Raw genomic sequence first — 24,299 nt, 5'->3', positions numbered from 1 at the left:
AAAAAAAAAAAAAAACAAAAAACATTTTTGTACACCAAAAGCATTTACCTTAAAAGGTACATTATAATTTAGCCAAATTTGATAGTCATAGGTTTCATAAGCTGCAACAATGGATTACTACATTTAATAATACGATGACTGAAAAGTAAAAGAACATTTGGTATCTTAATATCAATGTAAATTGCACCCAATCATGATGGCAAAATTGCCCACAAAGCTGTTCTAGCTGTTTCTTATGCCTCTCCTCTTCTACAGCACACTCAGCCAGCACAGGAGAGGACAGCCCGGCACAACTGTGCCCACACACTAACTCAGACAAGACGAGGTTATTTTGAGTTAAAGGGTTTGTAATAAGCTTAATGTATTTAAATAATCTTCACACAGACTTTAATTTCTCTCCATTTGCTTCTTTAGTTTAGAAAACACTCGTTTTATAAGGATCTGGGTTTTTTTTCTTAGCTTCTCTGTATTTTAATGTCCTGCTGGCCTGACCTGGTCTCTACCTGATATCCTGATGTCTGAGTCATCTCCAAGCTCTGCAGGAAGAAGCAGGGACCTTTAGCCCTGTCAAGGGTTTCTGGTCTCTTACCAACCCTCTTTGAGGACCCTGACTTAAGAAAAAAAAATGCTTAAAAATAAAACACTCATTGACAACCTCAATTTCATTGTGACAGCCATTCTCTGACATCATGAAAGGGGCATGCCAGGGAGGTCATCTACCAATTGCTTTTTAAAATTCCTAGAAGCCATAGAAAAGGACTCACCTCTGCTGTAGGAGGTAAACAGTACTTCATAACATATTTATTAACCTAGATGCTTTTAACTAAAAAAAAAAAATGCAGCCTTTTAGTATATTTCTAGAACCCTCCTCATTCCCCTTTCATTCCTTAGCTTATTCCCTCTTTCTTTCCCATTTACACAGAATCTCAGGTTCAGAAGAAACCTTGCAGGTTAAATAATTCCACTCTTCTGGCTATACATTCTCCTCCCTTTCTATTTCTCTGCATCTCCATGCCCCAGCTTGCTTTCCCTCTCATCTCTGCAACTGTTCGTCCTCCTCTCATTTGTTCTGAAATTGCTGCTGCCTACAGGGTAGACACTCCTGGATATACACAGTAGAACCAAGATAAGCCTGACATGAATGGTTTTGCCTGGGTCATTAACTTGGGTCCAGGACTGAACTACCCAAAAAGAACTACCTAACCTTGTAGTCCTCTTCCTGTCTTAATACATAAAGGTAAGACTAGGCAATCAGTTATTTGTTGAGCTAATGAACAAATGATTGCTTCTCCAAGTGAATAGCATATCATTTTCTGTTAAAGTAAAAACACACCCCTAGGAGAATTATGGGAGGAGCTTCACTGGTCACAGATATCTTATTACAAACTAATTTAAGGACGTTACTCCTTCCTAACGGAACTAGTCATAATAAAAAATGGGCATTTGTAATAATATTGAGGAGGAGAAAGAGGTAATTTTGGCGCCTGGGATATTTTGTATTGGGAAATTTTGGAGGTGGAGATGGGGGTTGGGAAATCTGAACAGCCAAAGGCAACCTAGAGACACCGGTACCTAAAGACAGGTGTGAGGAGGCACCAGGAGGTGGGAATGGCACACAAAAATGAAATACAGCAACAAAATTGAACACAAATACTAGTACTACTATTAAATGTAGGTTTATGTAGCTATAGTCATAATACCAATTCATATGTGCTGAATTGGGAAATCTTGCATTGAGTAGTCGATAAATAAGTAATAACTAAAATTAACAGTGAAGGTAGGACCATCACCATTCCAATGTTTTAATTCTCAAAACAAGCAAGAAGAAAAAATGCTATCCCATAAGACTGACTGGGCTTGACACTTGGTTGCTCTGAGAACAAAGGCCCAAAGAAAAAGTTCATATTTTACTGGTGTCAAAGTATTCACTGCTTCTTTAAAACTGGCTCACTTAAATATATCTGCCTCATCCCTTTGTGATATCATTTGTACAATTCAGTTTTGCCTTGGTTTCTGGTTTTGCAAATTGTTAGTTCCTACAGGTAATGACAAGTAGAGGGATTAAAGAAAGTGCAGGATAATGAACAAACAAAAAGCATGACATAAATCAGGCACACGCTGATGTTTACTTAAGGCAGGTATGTTAGAGAATTGACTATTGTTGTTTTCCATTCTAGTCGTAGAGTATTTTGAGAAATAAAGTATCTTTCTTTCTTCTTTTTTTTTAAGAGGGAATTTAGCTTTTATTACCCAGGCTAGAGTGCAGCAGCATGATCTCGGCTCACTGCAGCCTCCACCTCCCGTGTTCAAGCGATTTTCCTGCTTCAGCCTCCAGAAGAGCTGGGATTATAGGTGTGCTGTCACCATGCCCAGCTAATTTTTGTGCTTTCAGTAGAGATAGGGTTTCGCCATGTTGGTCAGGCTGGTCTCAAACACCTGAGCTCAAGTGATCCGCCCACCTCAGCCTCCCAAAGTGCTGGGATTACAGGCATGAGCCACCATGACTGGCTGAGAAATCACAAAGTATCTTTCTAAGTGTGCTAACGGCTACTTGGGGAAAATACAAATAATTACAGATGGATTCTAGATAAGGAGACATTCTTTGTTGCTTCCAAAGAAATTCCATAATCTTTGGAGATTCCAAGGAGATTTTTCCATCCCTCCAAAATCAAATGGGATGCAAAAGGCAGGTATACATGAGAATCCACATACACACTGAATCAGAAGGAATGACTATGACAAAAATAGGAAGCCACATTACAGACTCAACAGCAGTCCAGGCTAAAATCCTATTTCTGCCTACATTTACTTTGAGAGGAATCCTTTGCTGCCCTTTATATAAATTCAAATGATTTAAAAACTGGTTAGATCTGTATAGTGCTATACAATTTACAAAGTACTTAGGCATTCATTATCTCCTTTCACTTTTATAATTTTTTTGTATCTCTAGCTCCCAAATGAGAAAAGTGGTACCCTGAGGACTTGTGTAGCCAATACAAGAACACATAGTAATGGTAACTGGTTTCAAAGCTAGGACTCTAACCTGGTTTTTTGTTTTTGTTTTTGACACAGGGTCTCACTCTGTCACTCAGGCCAGAGTGCAGTGGCACCATCTTGGCTTACTGCAGCCTTGACCTCCTGGGCACAAGCGATCCTCCCACCTCAGCCTTCCAAGTAGCTAGGACCACAGGTACACACCACCATACCTAGCTAATTTTCGTATTTTTTGTAGAGATGGAGTTTGCCATGTTGCCCAGGAGTCTGGTCTCAAACCCCTGGGCTCAAGCAATCCGCCTGCCTCAGCCTCCCAAAGTGCTGGGGTTACAAGTGTGAGCCACAGTGCCTGGCCCCAACCAGGTTTTCTGACCCTTAGCCCAATACACTGTTACACCAGCACTGTTTTCTTATTTTCAAAACTGAGCTAATTATATCTTGGACAAGAATACTTTTAAGACATTCTAAACATACAAAATAGCTAGAAAAATGCCAAGGTGATTCATGCATTTTTATCTTGTCTTTCTAAGAGCTCAAGTGTCAAATGACATTTTCCTGTCTATTGGTATCTCAAGATAGTAAACTATAAAAAATAAATTGGAAACAAATTCCGAACCTTTTAATATCCCAAAGCTTTCATGAGTAAAAAGATGTTAGGATTAAGGAGAGAAACTACAGAGGAAAAGTGCTATCATTAAAACATCATCTTAGCTGTGTCTTAATAATCACACAAAGACAACTGCCATCATTACATGTGTCCTCAACCATCTGTGTTCTCAACCCTTGCTTTTTTGCCTTGTAGCCAACTTTGCTAGTTTCACAGTACTGTACAATACTTCTTGGTATTATGTGAAGTACTCTATTTAGACATGTTGACTTCACTAATTAGTCTATAAATACTTGACTTTTACCCACTGCTTTGTAAGTGAGATAATTGCTGAGGAAAGGCCAAAGCATTTATGGTCAATCAGATGAGGAAAAGGGGAATATGGTCTTTCAGCTGAGTAAAATGTAAAACATTATGTGGCAAGGCAGAAGCTATTAGCAGGATCAATAGCTTTCCTAGTATCTTAATAAATCATTACATCAAAGCTCCGACAGAGGACGGAGAAAACCTCAGTCTACCTACATGGAAGCTTCCAAATTGGAAAATAAATTCCATTTAAATTACAAAGACCCAATTTGTGTACAATGGAAATGACAAGCTACAAAACCGGTCTCCAAATCCTGGATGTGTTAAGAGTTTTGAATCATTAGTGCAGGGAGAAAAGCAGAAAGACAAAGAATACTGCTACTCTCTGGGCTGCACATTCGTAATTCACAAGTGGTAACTATGTATGAATCTGCTCCACTGCAGCTAGGGATGACATACCGCTTTTTAGAGATAGCACAGAGCAGAAAAATCAAAGTAGAGGAAGGTTTGGCCATTATAACTTACCTCCTCCCACATTTAACAGTTCTCAATCTTCTCAAATCTCCCCTTACTTAAATTGCTCTCCTTTGGGATGGCTTTCTAAAATGAAAAGAACTTTGATACCAATGAATGTTCAATGTATAGCAAAAAGCATCCCATGGTGAGCTCTCACTGCAACATGGGGCGTAAATAATTGTATTTTTTTCTAAATCTTTAATAGCTCCCAGTCTCTTTGATGCTTCCAGGAAAACAAGCAAGCAATTAAAAGAAGTTACTAGGCTAACTTTTCCAGTTTTTTTTTTTTTTTTTAGCTCTACAAGTAATTATTTCTCTGTTCTAATATGTAGGAAAAGACAAAAGAAATATTTGCAGAGATTAATATTATAGAACATTAGGCTTTTCTTTAAGGATACTGTATTTCCTCACTTATAGAGATCATAGTGAATATAGACACTACTTTGACTCCACCACAGCTTTTGCTTTGTAGTCATACTGTTTAACTAAAAACAGTTTTTTTCTTACAAGTTCAAATTACTTTACTGTAGATCTCTCAAACCTCATAGTAAGTTGAAACTGAGAACTAAGAGGTCACACTGGGAAGTTTATATAGATAGGTCATAGCTGGCAAATCAGCAACAAAAGAAGGCAGGGATTCCCAACATCTTGAAACATTCATTCATGATTAATTATTTCTTTCATTTCACAAATATCATTAGACACTTGAGAATCACGCTTGGGCGTGAAGTTCTCAGAAGGTTCTATTCTCAAAAGAGTCTGACAATCTAAGTGAGTACATAAGTCACCCAATACTTAAAAAGTTAGATAACAGCTGGGTGTGGTGGCTCACACCTGTAATCCCAGCACTTTGGGGGGCCGAGGTGGGTAGATCACAAGGTCAGGAGTTCGAGACCAGCCTGGCCAAGATGGTGAAACGCCATCTCCACTAAAAAAACACAAAAAATTAGCTGGACGCGCTGGCACACACCTGTAATCCCAGCTACCTATGCAGGAGGTTGAGGCGGAGAATTGCTTAAACCCGGGAGGCACAGGTTGCAGTCAGCCGAGAAGGCGCCACTGCACTCCAGACGGGGCAACAGAGTGCGACTCCGTCTCAAAGAAAAAAAAGTTAGATAACATTGGAAGATGTAAATTATATAAAAGTTGATTGTCACAAGTGCCATAAATGCTTAGGTGCCAAAGAAGGGCTACAGTAAGCTCTTATAAAGAAATCTCTGGGCCGGGCGCGGTGGCTCAAGCCTGTAATCCCAGCACTTTGGGAGGCCGAGGCGGGTGGATCACGAGGTCAAAAGATCGAGACCATCCTGGTCAACACGGTGAAACCCCGTCTCTACTAAAAATACAAAAAATTAGCTGGGCATGGTGGCGCGTGTCTGTAGTCCCAGCTACTCAGGAGGCTGCGGCAGGAGAATTGCCTGAACCCAGGAGGCGGAGGTTGCGGTGAGCCGAGATCGCGCCATTGCACTCTAGCCTGGGTAACAAGAGCGAAACTCCGTTCCAAAAAAAAAAAAAGAAAAAAAAGAAATCTCTATTGGCAGGGGTTGCCAGGGAAGGAACTAGGGGAGAGAGTAAAAGACCTGAGCTATACAGAATTTGAGTATATGAAAAAGAAAAGGGCACATATCTCAATCAGTAGAAAAAGCCTGGACAAGTCAGTGCAAGTACACAGTCCAGGGTGAAGCAGGAGAGTGTTCACAGTGCAGAACAGTGGGTCAGGACAGACAAGTATTACCCAACAACCAGAAAAGACAGCGGCTGGACTGCGTATCTTAAGGTAGGAAAGTTTTTACTTCAGATGGGAGAAAAATGGAGAGTCAGGAGAATTCTGATACCATGTCTAAGTCCAAGATCATTTGGGAAGTCAAAATTTTATAGAAAGAAATATCCTGTCTATAAGAAGCAGATTTCATTTACGGCCAGAAGGTGGTAGGGGTTTCTATAAAGCAGTCTGAGGCTATCAGGAAGCCTGTTTCTTATAGAAAAGTGGTTTCAGCAGGGACAAGACACAATTTCAGGGAAGGGGCACTAAAAGATGGTTATTTTAGCAGAAACTTCCTGACAGAAACAGGGATGAGTGCCTAAGGGAGGAGCTCTTGCCTGGGAGAGGCAAGAAAGGCAGAAATGAGAAGCAGAATGGCTTTGACTGATCTTCCTGTTCTAAAGGGAATCTTGTGTCTTGCTGGTTCAGTAGCCTCATTCTGGGCTAGAAATAGCACCCCACTCCCACCTCACCCTTCACTGACAAGGGTAATATCCTAAGATGCCTTAGTCAACCCAGCCAGATTCCAACAGCATAAGAAGTTTAGCTGAAAAGAGGAGATTCGTTTTGTGTGGTGTATACCCATAGTTCCAGCTACTCAGGAGGCTGAGGCAGGAGGAGCCTTTGAGCCCAGGCATTCAAGGTTGCAGTGAACTACGATCATGCCACTGCTCTTCAGACTGGCTGACACAGTGAGATCTTGTCTCTAACAGAAGCTTTAAATATTTTTTAAAATTCATTTTGTGGTTATAAGTACAAAAAAACCCCGATAATGATGAGAAAAAAGATATAGGAAGATTGTTGGTGAGGAGATCATAGCTGATAGGGTCTGTACAACCTATTACCACTCACACTATCTCCTGTCTTACGAAGTTTAAGCAAATCTAAGCCCAGTGTCCCACTGAGTGAAACCACAAGAAGACTTAGAGGGGTCCCATCCATGAGCACTGCACTATGAATATATGCTACTTGGAAGGCTGCTTCTGTGGTCAGTCTGAGAGCTGGGGAACCAGCCTGGTGCTGAGCTGTCAAGAAGGCAGTGTCTGCTGATTCTGGTACCACTGGGGAGAACAGGATACCTCTTTACTAGGCAACTGGCTGCTAGTCAGCAGCTGCCCCTTCTGCTCCCCAATAAGCACCTTTCTGATTACAGTCAGTTTTTCAGCAGAAAGGCCATCAGCTGTTGTGTTGATGATGGGGCTTCACTGGCTGGAAGAATTTTGCAGTCTCCAGTCTGAACTATTCCTCTGGGTGTCCTTATTCAAGCAGCAGTTAATTTGAAAACAATTAGCTGGTTGTTCACTTCCTTAAGGCAAAGCATGACTGGATGGGCTATCAGGCTGGACTAAGATTCCAGCAGAACACTCTGAAGGAGCCAGAATGTTTCTAGGATGGGAATGGTTTTTGTTGGCTTCAGGGAAAGTCTAGCATTTCTAACCCTGATCCCTATGAATTAGTCACTATTTCCCTTAGTTGCTCTGGCAGGCTTTCATTTATTTTTGCCTGGGTGACAAGGAGACATTTCTACCTTTCAGCATTAAACAGACTGGACAATTCATTTGTTTTCTTCTTTTTTTCACTCTTCCATGTAAAGGGAAAAATGAATCCTTATGGTGAATTATAGATGTGAAATCAGTGAAAGATACAGAGACTAAAAAGACGTAGAGTTCTATAAGAAAGTGACTGGATTTGTTTTATAAAGTAGCAAACTTCCTTTTACAGGCTCGCAATATAATATTTGGAACTGAGATACGTTTCTGACGAGAGTATGTCTTTTCTGCCACTGAATCCTCTACTTATATCCTCTGTCACACTCTGTCCTCTTAACGAGGACAAAGCAATATGAGAACAATTTTGTTTTCCTCAGCCTCCCAATTTCTTTTCTCTCTTCTCTGCTAACCACTCAGCTTCTGTAACAAAAAGGGTGACACAAACAGAGTAAAAATACCTTATAGAGACTTTCTCAGTTCATGGCAGTATTCAATCAGCTGAATCTGGCAAACTCATACACATCTGGCCTGCTGGCAAGTCTGACTAGAATTCAGCTGTGCCTGTACAAGGAAGCAGGGGAACAGCATTTAGAGTTAGACAGCCCTATGGCCTGCCGACTCCTCAAATATGCAAGGGATATATTCACAAAATGCTTCACAAAAAATGGCTCCTCCAAACACATGCACACTTATTTGGTGTTTTTACACCTTTCTCTTTTCAGTGCTAAGCCATCTTCTTTAATTAGAACTGTTTTTGTCCTTTGTCACTTTATAAGCTGCACTGGAATTCAGCATTCCATGCACAACCTTACTTTCTGTATGACAAGGAAAACAATATGGGAATCAGAGGGACTTAAAGTCCATGGATCCCAATTCCCAAACTGCAGATTTAGGCCTTACTGTCTCTCAGGCAGATTAGATGACTTCTGAAAAGAAATACTTATTTAAATAAGTTTATTTTATTGTTATTGATGTATGCATAAATTATCCCAAGTTATAGCTCTCCAAACTTGACATGCCAAGAGCGTGGACTTTCAGGAAAAATATCTATTTTGAGGGGCTAAGTAACTTTTTAAAAAGACTAAAACACAAACTCCTTTAGTAAAATGGTTTAATATGCTATAACTAGGGCTTTTTTTTTTTTTTGAAGTAAGGTACAATTAAACTAAAACTTTCAAGTAGTTCAATAAACTAAGCAAGAAATGTTGGCTTCCCTCCAACCACAGTCCCACTTGCTAGAGATAATAACCATAAGTTTCATGTGTAGCCCACACATATATGAGCACATATACCTGCATGTTTACACATGTGTGTATTTGCTGGTACTGGCCTAAAATATGGAAACATTTGCTATTTTATTCCAAAGTGCCCATACCATATATAATATTCATGCAACATTGTTCTGTATCATTGACATAGATTGGTTTGTTCTTTTTAATGGCTGTATTATGTACTATTGAACAGGTATGCTATAATACCTATATTCCTATTGGTATGCTTTTAGGTTACTTTTGAGTTTTAACAATTAAAAAGTATGCAATATGCCTTCTTACAGTTATAGCTTCCAATCTTGTATAGATAGAACTAAAACGTCTCCAAAAATTACTTTTCCAAGCTACACTCCTTCCAACAGAGTAACAACTTCTCGCCACCACTATATAGTATCAACTGTTTAAATTGTGTCCAGTTGACAATTGAAAAATACTTTCTTATTTTAATTTTTGCCATCATTAATGAGGCCATCTTTGTTTGGCCATTATATTTTTCTTTGAATAGCCCATTCATATTCTCTACCTGTTTTCTTATATTAAGTTGTTACTTTTTACTAATTGAGTCCCTTGTTTCACAGAGAAATTAGCCCATCATCTGTCATATGTACTACAAATACAATTCGTAATTTTTCATTTTTCTGTTGGCTTTGGTTCTGTTTTGGAATGACGAGACAGTCTTCTAGAAAATAAGACATATTAAAGAATATATTGGTAACTGTAAAGCACAGATTGTATGGTGCCAGCCATCATGTGCTTTTTTCAGGTGTTATCTTAGGTAACAAGGTCACCAGGATTAATTAGTGAAAATCCGCTGAGTTTCAGATCATCCCAGTGGCCCTCTATAAAGTGTTCCCACTCATCTGGCAGCCTCCTTTCTTAATCTCAGTTGGGATCCTAACCCCAAAGTGCTTCCTCCTTGTATCTAGAAGTCATTTTTAAAAAGTAATCAAACTTTCTGTCCTCTTTTATTTGTTCCTCTGCTTCCCTATCAATAATTCTGGAAGGAGTAGAGAGAGAACAACGCATAACCAAAAGGCAGACCTAGCAAATTATTCTTTGATTGATAAAATAATTCAGTAAATTCTCAATATTCCTGCTTCACAGTGATTACCCTAGGTTTTATATTTTACGGTTTTGCACCTACCTCTTATCATTACCACTAACTAGAGTACTCTGTGTAGGGACTGACTAGACTCACCACTGGTATGCAAAAAATGCCAAGGCAAAAGCACAGCTGACAAAGAGTTCCCTGTACTTGTACAGATAGGGAGGCAGAGCATACCCTGGAGCTGAGCTGCAAAGTACAAATCCTGACCCTCCTGCTTGGTAACTGTATACTCAGAGCCAGTTAACCTCTCAGGGCCTCTGATTCCTAATGTACATGATGCATATAGGAACAGTGCCATCAGAATAAGATGAGCAGCTACATCACGGACTGCTATAGGGTGAATGGAATTATTACAGAAAGTAGTGCCTGGCATACACTTGGCACATTTTAAGTAAATGTGGCATATCAATAGAGTAATTATATATATAGCAATAGAAAAGTTAGAGTGTGATGAAATCCAATAGGCTTTACAATGATCAAATTAGTGAAAATCCGCTGAGTTTCAGATCATCTCAGTGGCCCTCTATAAAGTGTTCCCACTCATCTGGCAGCCTCCTTTCTTAATCTCAGTTGGGATCCTAACCCCAAAGTGCTTCCTCCTTGTATCTAGAAGTCATTTTAAAAAAAGTAATTAAACTTTCTGTTCTCTTTTATTTGTTCTGTGGTTACTATGTGACCACAGAAAAGGGAGGCCCAAAGGAACAGTTAAGAAATGCAGTAAGGGCCAGGCACAGTGGCTCACACCAGTAATTCTAACACTTTGGGAGGCAGAGGTGGGAAGCTAAGGCATGTGAGCCCAGGAGTTCAAGACCAGCTGGGGCAACATGGAGAAATCCTGTCTCTACAAAAATACAAAAATTAGCCAGGCAGGATGGTGTATGCCTATAGTCCCAGGTACTTGGGACACTGAGGTAAAAGGATCACTTGAACCCAGGAGGTTGAGGCTGCAGTGAGCCATGATAATACCACTGCATTCCATCCTGGACAACAGAGTGAGACCCTGTCAAAAAAAAGGGAAGGGAAAGGGAGGGAAGGGAAACGTAAGGGGAAGGGAGGGAAGGGGGAGGGGAAGGAGGGGAAGGGAGGGGAGGGAAGGGAAGGGAAGAGGGAAGGGGGAGGAGAAGGGGAAGGCAGAGGGATGGAGGGAGATGCAGCAAGGAGAGGAGATGGGGAGCAACATGGCCAAACAGAAGCCTCCACCACTCATCCTCATAAGAACACCAAATTGAACAACTATTCACATTAAAAAGTACCTTCATAAGGACCAAAACTTAGCTTAGTTACCAGTTCAGTTAAAGTGGGGCAGAGGAACGAGCAGTCTCTTGGGGTCCCTGAGTCCAGGCTCTGGTTCCTGAATGGCATTGCTGGAACTGCCTTGGGCCACAAGTGAGCCAACTTCCCTGAAGGGAGGTTCCCAGGCCTGGCAGCATTCACCACAGGCTGACTGAAGAGTCCATGGGCCTTGAATGAACACTGATGGTAGCCAGGCAGTACTCACTGTGGGCCTGGGGTGGTGATGGCCTTGGGGAAAGACTCCTCTGTGGAAAGAGGAGGGAAGAGGAGGAAGGGCTTTGTTTTGTTGCTTTGGTGTAAGCTCAGCCGCAGCAGAAGAGAACACAAGGTAGATTCCTAAGGTTTCCAAACCTAGTCCTTAACTCCCGAATGGCATTGTTGGACCCCCCTAGGAACCATGGAAAACTCACTACCCTAAAGGGAGTAACATAAGCCTGGCTGGCTTCACCACCTGTTGATTGTAGAGGCCTAGGGACTTGAGTAAACATAGGCAGTAGCCAGGCCGTGGTTACTGCAGGCCTTGGGCAAGACCCAGTGCTATGCTAGTTTCAGGTCTGACCCAATGTAGTCCCAATAATTGTGGCCACAGGGATGCTTATGTCATCCCTCTCCCAGCTCCAGGCAGCTTGGCACAGAGAGAGAAACTCTGTTTATCTGGGACAAAGTAAGAAAAGAAAAGAGTCTCTACCTGGTAATCTAGAGCAATCTTCTAGATCTCATCCAAGACCATCAAGGTGGTACCTCTGCAAGTCTACAAGAGTCACAGAATTACTGGACTAGGGATGCCCTCATTTAATGCGGATATAGCTGTAATGACCAAAACAAACAAACACACAAACAAACAAACAAACAAAAAACAAAAAAACTCAGATCACAACACCCAAGTCCTTTTGAATATCTGGAAAGCCTCCCCATACAAACAAGCCCTGACTGGAAAGAGTACCATAAATGCCTAACTTTTTAATGCCTAGACACTGACAAACACCCACATGCTCCAAAACCATCTAGGAGAAGATGACCTCATCAAACAAACTAAGGCACCAGGGACAAATCCTGGAGAGAAAGAGGTATGTGACCTTTCAGACAGAAAATCAAAATAACTGTTTTGAAGAAACTCAATGAAATGCAAAATAACACAGAGAAAGGAATTCAGAATCCTATCTAATTAATTTAAAAAGGAGGTTGAAATAATTAAAAAGAAGTAGAAATTCTAGAGTTGAAAATGCAACTGACATACTGAAGAATGCATCAGTCTCTTAACAGCAGAGTTGATCAAGCAGAAGAAAGGATTAGTGAGCTTGCAGACAGGCTATTTGAAAATACAGTAAGTAAGACAAAAGAAAAAAAGAATGAAAAGGCATGAAGCATAACTATAAGATCTAGAAAATAGTCTCAAAAAGCCAAATCTAAGAGTTAAAGAAGAAGTAGAGTGAGAGATAGGGGTAGAAAGTTTATCTTAAGGAATAAGACAGAACTTCCCAAACCTGGAGAAAGATATCAATATTCAAGTACAAGAAGGTTTCAGAACACCAAGCAGATTTAACTCAAATAAAGTGACCTCTAGACATTTAATAATCAAACTCCCAAAAGTCAAGGATAAAGAAAGGATTCTAAAAGCAGCAAGAGAAAAGAAACAGCATAAAATGGAACTACAATACATGTGACAGCAGACTCCTCAGTCTTCTCAGTGGAAACCTTACAAGCCAGAAGAGAGTGACATGGCATATTTAATGTGCTTCCAAAAAAACCTCTTATGGGTTGGGTGCAGTGGCTCATACTTGTAATCCCAGCACTTTGGGAGACTGAGGCAGGCAGATAATGAGATCAGGAGTTCAAGACCAGCCTGGCCAATATGGTGAAACCCTGTTTCTACTAAAAATACAAAAAAAAAATTTAGCCAGGCATGGTGGTGTGCACCTGTAGTTCCAGCTAATTGGGAGGCTGAGGCAGAAGAATCACTTGAACCTGGGAGGAGGAAGCTACAGTGAGCCAAGATTTCACCACTGCACTCCAGTCTGGACAACAGAGTGAGACTCCATCTCAAAAAAAACAAAACAAAACAAAAAAACCTTTTATGCTAATTTAGTATATCCAGCAAAAATATCCTTCAAATACAAAGGTGAAATAAAGGCATTCCCAAACAAAAGCTGACAGACTTCATCAACACCAGGCCTGTCCTACAAGCAATGCTAAAGGAAGTTCTTCGATCTCAAAGAAAAGGACATTAATGAGCAACAAATCATCTGAACTTAAAAAACTAACTGCTAATAGTACGCACCTAGAAAAACACAGAATATTATAAGACTATAATTGAGTGTGTAAAGTACTCATATCTTGAGTAGAAAGATGAAAAAAATGAAAAATAAGAGCTACAACAACTTTTCAAGATATAGACAGTATAATAAGACATAAATAGAAGCAATAAAAAGTTAAAAAGTTGGGGAATGAAGTTTAAAGTGTAGAGCTTTTTAATAGTCTTCTCTTTGTTTATTTATTTATGCAATTAGCATTGTCATCAATTTAAAATGGGTTATAAGATATTTGGAAGCCACACGGTAACCTCAAATAAAAAAACATGCAATAGATATATAAAAATTAAAAAGCAAGAAATCAAAACATACCACCAGAGAAAATCACCTTCATTAAAAGGAAGACAGGAAAGAAGGAAGAGAAGACCACAAAACAAGCAGAAAACAAATAACAAAATGGCAGGAGTAAGTCCTTACTTATCAATAATAACACTGACTGTAAATGAGCTAACCTCTTCAATCAAAAGGTACAGAGTGGCTGAATAGAAAAAATGAAACTTAATTAAGAAACATATTCCACCTATCAAGACACACATAGACTGAAAATAAAGACACACATAGACTGAAAAGATACTCCATGCCAATAGAATCCAAAAAAAGAATAGGAGTAGATATACTGATACCAGACAAAACAGATTTCAAGACAAAAACTATAAATAGAGACAAAGAATTATGATCCATAGGTCAATTCAGCAAGAGGATATAATAATTTTAAATATAACACTAGAACACACAGATACATAAAGCAAATGTTACTAGAGCTAAAGAGAGAGACCACAATACAGTAATCACTGGAGACTTCAACACCTCACTTACAGCACTTTTAAAAAGATCATCCAGACAGAAATCAACAAAGAAACATCAGCTTTAATCTACACTATAGACTAAATGGGCCTCATAGATAACTACACAACATTTTGTCCAATGGCTGCAAAATATACACTCTTCTCCTTAGCACATGGATCATTCTCAGAAACAGGCCATATGGTAGGCCACAAAACAAGTCTGGAAAATTTCTAAAATAATTGAAATCATATCAAGTATTTTATCTGACCACAGTGGAACAAAACTAGAAACAAACAACAAGAGGAATTTTGGAAAGCATATAAACACATGGAAAGTAAACAATATGCTTCTGAATAACCAGTGGGCCAGTGAAGAGGCTAAGACGGAAATTGAAAAATTTCTTGAAACATATGATAATAGAAACACAACATTCCAAAACCTATGGGTTACAGAGAAAGCAGTTAGAAGGGGGAAGTTTATAGCTACATTTTAAAAGAAGAAAAACTTCAAAGAAACGACCTAGCAATGTATCTTAGTTAACTAGAAAAGCAAGAGCAAACCTAAGACAAAATTAGAAGAGAATAAATAATAGAGATCAGAGCAGAAATAAATGAAATTAAGATGAAGACAATACAAATGACTGACGAAATTAAAAGTTTGTTTTTTGAAAAGTTAAACAAAATTGACAAACCTTAACCTAGATTAATTAAGAAAAGCAGGGAAGGACCCAGATAAAATCAGATGAAAAGGGAGGCAAAAGGGCCACTAGAACCTACTATAAGCCACTGAATGCCAATAAATTGGAAAACTTAAAAGAAATGGATAAAGACACATAGAGTTCTACCAATTTATTGAACCATGAAGAAAAATCCAAAACCTCAAAAGACAACAAGTAATGAGATTGGAGCTATAATAAAAGGCCTCTCAGTGAAGAAAAGCCCAGGACCTGAGGGCTTCGCTGCTGAATTCTATCAAACATTTAAAGAAGAATACCAATTCTATTTAAACTCTTCTGGAAAGAAAAAAGGAGGAGGGCATACTTCCAAACTTACTCTACAATGCCACTACAGGTATTGATCGACTTACGAACTACGCAACTTACAACCATTCGACTTTATGACCCAACTAGCCACGACTGCTCTGCGTCTGGCAGTGCAAACTTTGCCCAGCTGGGCGTACGACAGTGCGGACTAGCTTCTGGCAGCACTACCATCTCCATGTGCACCATTTCAACTGTTATCCCAAACTCAGTACAGCAATTTGTGTTTTGTGTCTTGGATATTTTTCATGAAACCCCTCCCAATAAACTTCTTATACCTTTCGAAGCAATGGACCCAAACATTGAACAATTTGCAAGGATTGAATGGATGGCGCACTATGTGTTTTGTCCGTATCATGAAATTTATGAAGAAAAAAAGAAACATACAATTCAGACAAAGCTCACCATGTTTATGAAAAAACCAACTCCGGTAACCCCAACTCCTGCCTCAGATGATGACATCAATGATCTGCAGCCAAGCACCAGCGGCCAATAAAATGTTTCATACATGTTCATGTATTTTGATATGTTTTGCAATTGGGAAAATGTTTCCTATGGTATTTTTTACACCTGTATTTTGTATTTTTGTATGCACCTGTATTTTGTAATTTTGTATATTTTGCAAATATTAAACCAGTTGTACTGGTAATGCAGTGTTTTACTTAAACCTGACGAATGTAAAAATAAGAAACAAAATGGTGTAGAGATGATACAAATGGCATAAAATGAACAAAGAAAATTATGATATATAACAATAATGAAAGAAAATTATGACAAAATATGACTTAAAGATTTTTATAACATCATTTCACAGTACTGTACATATAGCCTACTCAACTTACAACCAAATCGTGTTACGACCGGTCTGTCGAAACCAATCGTGGTCGTAAGTCGAGCACTAGCTGTATTACCCTGATACCAAAACCAGACAAACACACATTAAAAAAGTAAAATAAAGTAAAAAACTACAGACCAATATCCTTGATGAATATTGATGCAAAAATTCTTAACAGAATACTAGCAAACTGAATTCAAGAAGTGAAAAATCTCTACAATGAAAACTATAAAATGTTAATGAAAGAAATTGAAGAGGTCGCCAAAAATGAAAAGATATTCCCTGTTCATGGATTAGAAGAATCAATATTGTTGAAATATCCATACTACCCAAAGCATTCTATAGGGTCAATGTAAACCTTTTCGAACTGCCAATTACATTCTTTACAGAAATAGAGAAAAAAATCCTAAAATTTATGTGGAACAACAATAAACCCAGAATAGGCAGAACTCTCATGAGCAAAAACAACAAAACTGGAAGAATCACGTTAACTAACTTCAAGTTATAGTACAGAGCTATAGTAACCAAAACAGCATGACATTGGCATAAAAACAGACCCACAGACCAATGGAACAGAATAGAGAACCCAGAAATAAATCCATATATTTATAGTGAACTCATTTGTGACAAAAGTACCAAGAACATACATTGGGGAAAAAGAGTCTGTTCAATATATGATGCTGAAAAAATTGTAAATGCAGAAGAACAAAACTAGACCCCAACTCTCGTCAAATACAAAAATCAAATAAAAAAGAATTAAAGACTTACTCTAAGACCTCAAACTGTGAGAATGCTACAAAAAAACCTTGTGGAAACCCTCCAGGACATTGGAAATCAGTATTTTGAAGAGCTATCTACACTCTCATGTTTACTACAGCACTATTCACAACAGCCAGGTGTGGAAGCAACGTAAGTGTCCATCAACAGATGAATGGTTAAAGAAAATGGAGTATATATACACAATGGAGTATTATTCAGCTATAAAAAGAATGAGATTCTGTCATTTTCAACAACATGATGGAGCTAGAGGTCTTTCTGTTCCTAGCTTATTTCACTTAACATAATGAGTTCTAATGAGACCTTTTTGGTTCTTTTCTCTAATGAGAAAATAAGTTCTCACTTATTTGAGAATCTAAAAATCAAAACAATTGAATTTGTGGAGTCAGAGCAGAAGGGTGGTTACCAGAGGCTGGGAAGGGTAGCGGGATGTAGTTAGTGAGAATGTGCATGGGTAAGGGGTACAAAATACAGTTAGAAAGAATAAGATCTAGTATTGATAGCACCACAGGGTGACACAATAATTTACTGTACATTTTAAAATAACTAAAAAAGTATAATTAGATTGTTTGTAACACAAAGGATAAATGCTTAGGTGATGGATACCCCATCTACCCTGATGTGATAACTATGCATTGCATGCTTGTATCAAAAAATCTCATGTATCCCATAAATATATGTGCTATGTACCCACAAAAATTAAAAATTTAAAATTTATAATAACAGAAATAGAAAAGAAAAAAAAATGCAATGAGGAATAGGAATAGACAGGATTTGAGGGGGAGGCCTAAAATAAACAAAATCAAGTATTGTGTGTATTCCAAAAGAGGAGAAGAGCCTTACACAAACACCTCAGGGACAACGAATAAACTACTGGGAGTGCCGTCAAAGTCTGCGATTGGATAGTAGGAAGGGATTACTTTAAAAATCCAGATTGCCAACTTCTCAAACTCTGTTTATTTAAATGAAAATGTTTGCTTATTCTTTGCTCTGAATTAATAAACTGAATCAGCTGTTATCAGAGTAGTATTTCAAATGTTAACCTTTAGAGCAAACATTTTTAAAAAGAAACACCTTTCCCGCAGAAATCCTGATGTCCAGGATGGAGGACTTTCCAGGCTGGTCCCTGCAGCCCCTGACTACAAATGCAAAGGCAGAGTAATGATATTATACTATCATCAGTGCCATTCATTCATTCATTTCTTCATTCAATAAGCATCTGATGAATGCCTACCACCAGTCCATCACTCTCCTAAAAACGAAGTAATAGTGGTGAACAAAGAGAAACAAGATCTCTACTCTTGTGAGGCTTCTATTTTATTGTGGGGAAGGGGAGTAGCATAAAAGTAAACAGATGAGTAAGATTGAGATTACGTCAGAGAGTGGAGAGTGCAATGAAGCAAATAAAAGCGGATGCTGTCATGGGGGGGAAGCCCTCTCTGAGGAAGTGACACCTGAATTGATAGCTGAATAATGAGGCAGAAGATAAATGGCAGGAAGTCCCTGGCAGACGGAACAGCAAGAACAAAGACGTTATAGCTGGAAAGAGCTTGATGTGTTCGTAGAACAAAAGAAATGGCAGCGAGGCTGGGGCCAAGTGCCAGGGTCCTAAGCAAAAAGTAATTCTGAATTCCAACTTTGAACGTCAAACACACATCTCTCCCTTCCTTCTGCAGCTCCTCAGCTCTGAGCACAAAATGCATGGTGTTGAGAGCCTCAGAAGCTACCATGGCTTGGGGCTCTCTCTCACGGATCCCGGAGGAAGCCTTGGGATCAAGAGCCTGATGTGAGGAAAGGGAAAGGCATAGGGGAGGGAAGGATAATCAGGGTAGTCACAGCTACAGTACCCACAAAGACGCTCTTTAGAAAGTAGGGGATTTCGATCCATCTGGCAGAATTTCAGTTAAGATTAGTTAATTTATTTAGATGAGGGAAAGATTCTTGCCTTTTGTTTCCTTAGTTTGTCTGTGAGCTTCCAAATGAGCACTTTGGACAAAATCAGTTAGGAACAGCAGAAAATCCAAGGGTGACCTACGTGTAAATCAAGACCAGGAGAACTAGGACAGTTGCTAGTGCAGAACTAATCTTTTAAGATTTATGTTAGAAAACAAGCAAGCAAAAACCCCACCATACCATCCTAGTAAACATCCCTGAGGATCATTCTGAAAAATAAAACAGATCCACTGATGGATAGAAAATGAATCTCACTGATTATGGCAGTTTTTAACAAGATTTTTCTATTTGTTGGCCTCATTTTAAAATTCTTGATCCTCATAATCACCATGTGCATTGCAGTAGCAAAATAACTTGTGACTGATGATAATTAAGAAAAGGAAATTTAAGAAATGCATGTTTTCCTGAGCCAAGATTCAACTAAATGTTTTTGTTACTAAAATTATGCTTTCATATACAAATGTTGAATATAAGTAAGTTTCTCTGGGGATGTTAATGTTTACATTTTTTTCCCATTTGTTATTTATTAGCATGAATTAATATGCCAGTTTGTATTTGACACTAGATTTTTTTTTTTATTATTCTTGCAATAATAAGACATTTCTCTATGCGGTCATACTGCTTTCTTAAAAAGGATGATTATCTCACAGTCAATGAATTTGGCCACAAATTACAGGTATTTTGATATTTCAGATATAGTTATTTTAATGTAAATCATCAATGCATAGATCAATAAATTTTATACTTATTATACCATATATATTCTACTGTACTAGTATTTCTAAGGAAAATGAACACCCAGGGCAAATAAATGTATTTATTTTATTTCTGAGTTTAGAATACACAAATTGTTCTTTTCAGTGGCAATAGCATATCTGTCTTCTGTTAGAATGTTATTTTAAAAAATACTTCTATCTGCAGCAATACGGAAGGAACACTGGTTATTTGGTAAATAATTATTTCTGAAAAAAATTGAGCAAAGACTAAAAGCTAAGAACTTTTAGTTATTTGTACTAAATGTTATCTAGTATCATCTGAGAGATAAATAATTATAGGATATTGTCTCCACTCTCAGAAGAGAAGGTGTACATCTTTGAAAGGTTTAATAATTTACTGAATTATAGTCTAAATAAGTTTAAATGTTCATGCATGTGAAAATGCTTTGTGAATTAAAAACTACCATAAAATGTAAGGGTATGCCATTATTATTTTTGGAGTTAGTTTATTATGGCAATTCTTTTAGCTAAAGCCCTGTCAATTATTATTTTTCAGTGACCAGGTCCAGACCATCAAAATAAGAATGAGCAGAACAATGAGCCCTCCCAGAGGAAGAGACAGCCAACAGAAAATGTTATTCCATCCAAGAAATCAATTTGTTTATTTATAATTTGAACAAAGTATTTCCATGCCAATTCTTGATTGGTCTCTCTAAGGTCTTTTTTTAAAAAACTCATCATAACAGATGGAGGAAAAAATATGTACAACTAAAACCTGATAGCTTAATTAGTGGCCTGGAAGCTTGGGATAAAAACCACATAACCAAATCCTTAACAGGAAGGTCAATATTAAGACATATTCATTATACTTTGAAGAGCTATCAAAATATACATGTTAATACAAATCAGTACCAAGTGCTTTTTCCCTATGTTAGTATTTGTTTTTTTATCTAATTTACTTGTATTACTTATTTTTAAAATGTGATATTCAGTCCAAAGAGTTCTATCACTCTTCCTTTTATCTAGCCCTCTTACAATAATTTCCAGTGTTTAATATGCTTTAAAATGGGACAAATCATATCCAGGAAATAAACTGCTTCCCAAGAGGCACTTTGTTTAAAAATAATAATAATAATAACTGCCTGGAGTAATTAACTTAACTCTCAAAGTTCATTTCATCCCTTCTACATGTGGCTTAATAATTAATTAATCTTATATTTATGAAAAGTAGGAGAAAGAGAATCATAAATGTTCATAATTTGGAGGAAAGGAAGTGAGATACAGCGAGATGAGTACCTTGTAGATGAGGGATCAGTGACTAATCTACATGTCTACTTCGTTCCCACAGTCTGCAAGGAAGAGAAACAGAATTTAGAAAGTAGATTTGTAAATCCTGATAACCTGAGTCAGGATATGATTATGTAACTTCAAATATCTCTGCATTTATCAAGCTAGAAACCCAGAGCTTGATATTTATTGAATTGCATACATGCCTTTTCCTGGATTCTTGTTTACAATAAATTTTATGGCAGGATATTTAGATTTGTGAATTCTAGCCAGCCTGCTCCCTAATGAGACTACAGCTTGTTTGGGTTTTAAAGCTTTATGACATTTATAGATGTTTACTTTGCATCTCTAAAAAACACAGAAATGCTTCTATACTATAAAAATACTGATCTGCAAACTTTCAAAGCATAATGCCAAAAATCCCTAGGTGACAAATCTTTATTTGTGACAGAGTAATACTTTTTTCAATTCTTTGACAAGTGGCACTATTATTTATAAACTTGAGTTACAAAAGATAGTATATATAACTACAGCAACAATATTTTGATAAAAGGTGTCAGATAATGCTTTGCCTAAAAAGGCTAATCCAGAAAACTTTTTTCCACTTCCTTTCGTATGAAACCTCTTGAGTAGCCAACAGGCACGAGGCACATTGCCCACAGAGAGTGGCACACACTGAGAACACACAATATCTGACTTAAAATTCCAGCTTTTGCCAAAGAAGAGTTGTCTTCAGCAGCCATGTCAGGGTGCCCTCGGAAGAAAGGCAGAGACTCCTCTGGCTTTTCTGTTATTAAGTTTGTGAAAATTATACTTTAACCAAACTAGTGTGGTAGTGATTACCTCCTCCAAGAAACATTTTGATAAACTGGCCCACTCCACTTGAGCTGCTAGGGGTTAAGCCAGATCACAAGTTGAGAGGAGGGAGAGCAGTGCAAATAAGAAATAACCCAAAATGAGGCATCCCTAGCACAGTTACCAATTCCAGCTTCAGCCATTCTTTTATCTAGAGTGGGTCCTAAAACTCCGGAGGTTTTTTTTTCTGGGTCTGCCAAAATTCAAGTTCCTACACTAATTTGTTGATCTGGGTCTATTAGTATAATTATTATTTTCATCCCCACATTTGAAACTCATTCTATGAGAGTAAACAGAAGAAGGCGAACATTTCATTTCAAAAACCAATTTTTATCTATTACTAGTGGCTGCCTTAGGGGTCTGATTTGAGCAGAATTCTGAGGCTGAGCATGGTGAGAAAGTACAACCTAATGATTTCATGATGTCTGCTAGCTATGGGTAGGTGTGTCCAACCCCCAGGACTTGCAGCATGTGCAGGTAATCAAAAACATGTTTGTTGAAACTTTGGTTTTATGAAAAATGGCTGAGGTCTCTTTGGAAAAGAAGCTTTAAAAACAAAGGTAATAGAAAATCAATGGCTGTATGCCCTTAGATATAAATGCAGCCATTCACTCACTTACCTTTCATCTGAAATAACTCAATAGCCCTTCCTTGCCTCTTTCCAAGCTAAACTGATATAAAAATGATCTTTCTACTTTGGATCATGGTTGCTTTTTCTACCCCTGGTTCCTTATTCTCATTAGCCTCTCTTAGGAAGCATGCCACACAAGCGTATAAAAGCCACCTAGAGCAGACAGATAGATAGATAAATTAGACAGAGAGGTGAATGAATGGTAGGTAGGTAGGTAAGTAGAGACAGACAGACAGAACTAGGGCACCTTCATTAATCAATTTGCTGGTTATTCTCTGCATTCTGCCCTCTTGCATAAGTATCTCAGACTCTTTGCTATGGCTCACAGACCTGGGTTCTCTTCTTGAAACCTTGACTTCATTGTAGCCCACAGGTTAAGGTAAAAGAGACTCCCAGTGACACTCTCAGAAGAGGGAGGGTCCCCTGGCTTTACTGCATGGAAAGGCAGATTGAGACAATACATCATCCTTTATTAAAATCTTTTTCTTAGAATATAAAGGGCAAGCTCCTTAGAGATTTTTTTAAAAATAACTGTCTTTCTCCATCTGCATCCCTGCTGTTTTGCTTAGCCTCATACAACCAATTCCCATTCTCAAGAATGAGCTTTTTAAAGCTCCCTCACTATACCATGATGTTGGGTTTTACATCTTTTAACGTGGTGTTTTTGCTTTTTTGTCTGCTCGACAAACTCTGACTTGGTTTTGAAAACCCAGTTCATAAATCATCCTGTACCACACCCTGGAAAAAGTTAATCATTCCCTTCTCTGGGTTAGCTCTGCACCATTCCCATAAATATTTCTATAGTTACACGAATCATGTGCTTTGTTAGGTTAAATTAATATCTGTGCGCTGGTTGAGAGCAGGAACTTTTTCTTAATTTTCTGTTTTCTTAGCACTCAGCACAGTTTAGGACACATTGAATATAACTCAGGATATCTTTGAAGTTTTCCACTTGGTAGAAAAAAGGAATAGTGACAATATTATCCAAGAAAGGAGAATGAAAAACAGGAGCAGATTGCATTATGAGATGCCATTTGTTTCATTTGGAGGCATTCACATTTCAAAGTCCCAGTTAGATGTACCACAGAAGAAATCAGAGAGTTGGAAAATCTGGGCTTCAATCTGGGAAAGGGGAGTTGGAGTTGAAGATGGTCATCGGGGAGTCAGCAACATATAGATAGTAGCAGAAGCCATAGATGGATAAAGAGAACCTAATGAAAAATTAGAAAAAGTGGCAAGAACCCTGTAGATCACTAAAAATTTGGCCTCAAATTTAGGAGCCAATGAAGAATATGTAGATAGATGAAGACTAGGAAGAACAACAAGGAAGAACCTAGAGGACCTCAGAGGCCAAGGACATTAAAATAAAAAATAAGGGGTATCAATCATATTAGTGTATCATAATGGTTTAGTGGGATGAAAAACAAACAGATGAGATTAATTTTACAGTACAAACAAAGGGGTGTGCAGGGCAAACCAAGACATCATTGAGAGCAATTTCAGTGGAGGCAAAAGCCCAGGATAGAAGAGACCACAGTCAGTTGAGTGAATGAGTGCCTTTCATCCAAATTCATTACAGAAACTATGGCTCAAGCAGGAAGACTTCAGTGGCCTTTTGGGCAGGAGTGGAGGGGAAGAGGGATGGAAAGGTATGGTGAAAAGGAATTAGCAAATGGGCAAAGCAGGAAGGATTCTACTGTTCGCACAGCAACATTTTATATATTGCATATTTTAGGCAAGATGTCCCTAGGCAAATGGTTCCAT

At 38.3% G+C, this 24,299-nt stretch overlaps 1 protein-coding gene across 8 annotated transcripts in view; it reads right to left on the bottom strand.

The window, feature by feature from the left end:
• ENOX1 (ecto-NOX disulfide-thiol exchanger 1) overlaps window positions 1-24,299 on the bottom strand; it is a 619,238-nt gene that overhangs the window by 381,048 nt on the left and 213,891 nt on the right. The window contains exon 1 of one of the 8 annotated variants that reach the window (XM_037741178.1): window positions 21,059-21,100. The exons of the other annotated variants lie outside the window; for them this stretch is intronic. The gene's annotated coding sequence lies outside the window, so the exon portion shown is untranslated. Of the gene's footprint in view, window positions 1-21,058; window positions 21,101-24,299 lie in introns of those variants that run through there. 8 annotated transcript variants of the gene reach the window in all.

Source organism: Cebus imitator, unplaced genomic scaffold (assembly GCF_001604975.1).
Source record: "Cebus imitator isolate Cc_AM_T3 unplaced genomic scaffold, Cebus_imitator-1.0 Scaffold96, whole genome shotgun sequence".
Classification (NCBI taxonomy): Eukaryota; Metazoa; Chordata; class Mammalia; order Primates; family Cebidae; genus Cebus; species Cebus imitator.
Note: the sequence above shows the minus strand (reverse complement) of the source record. Positions and strands in the feature narration are given on the sequence as shown.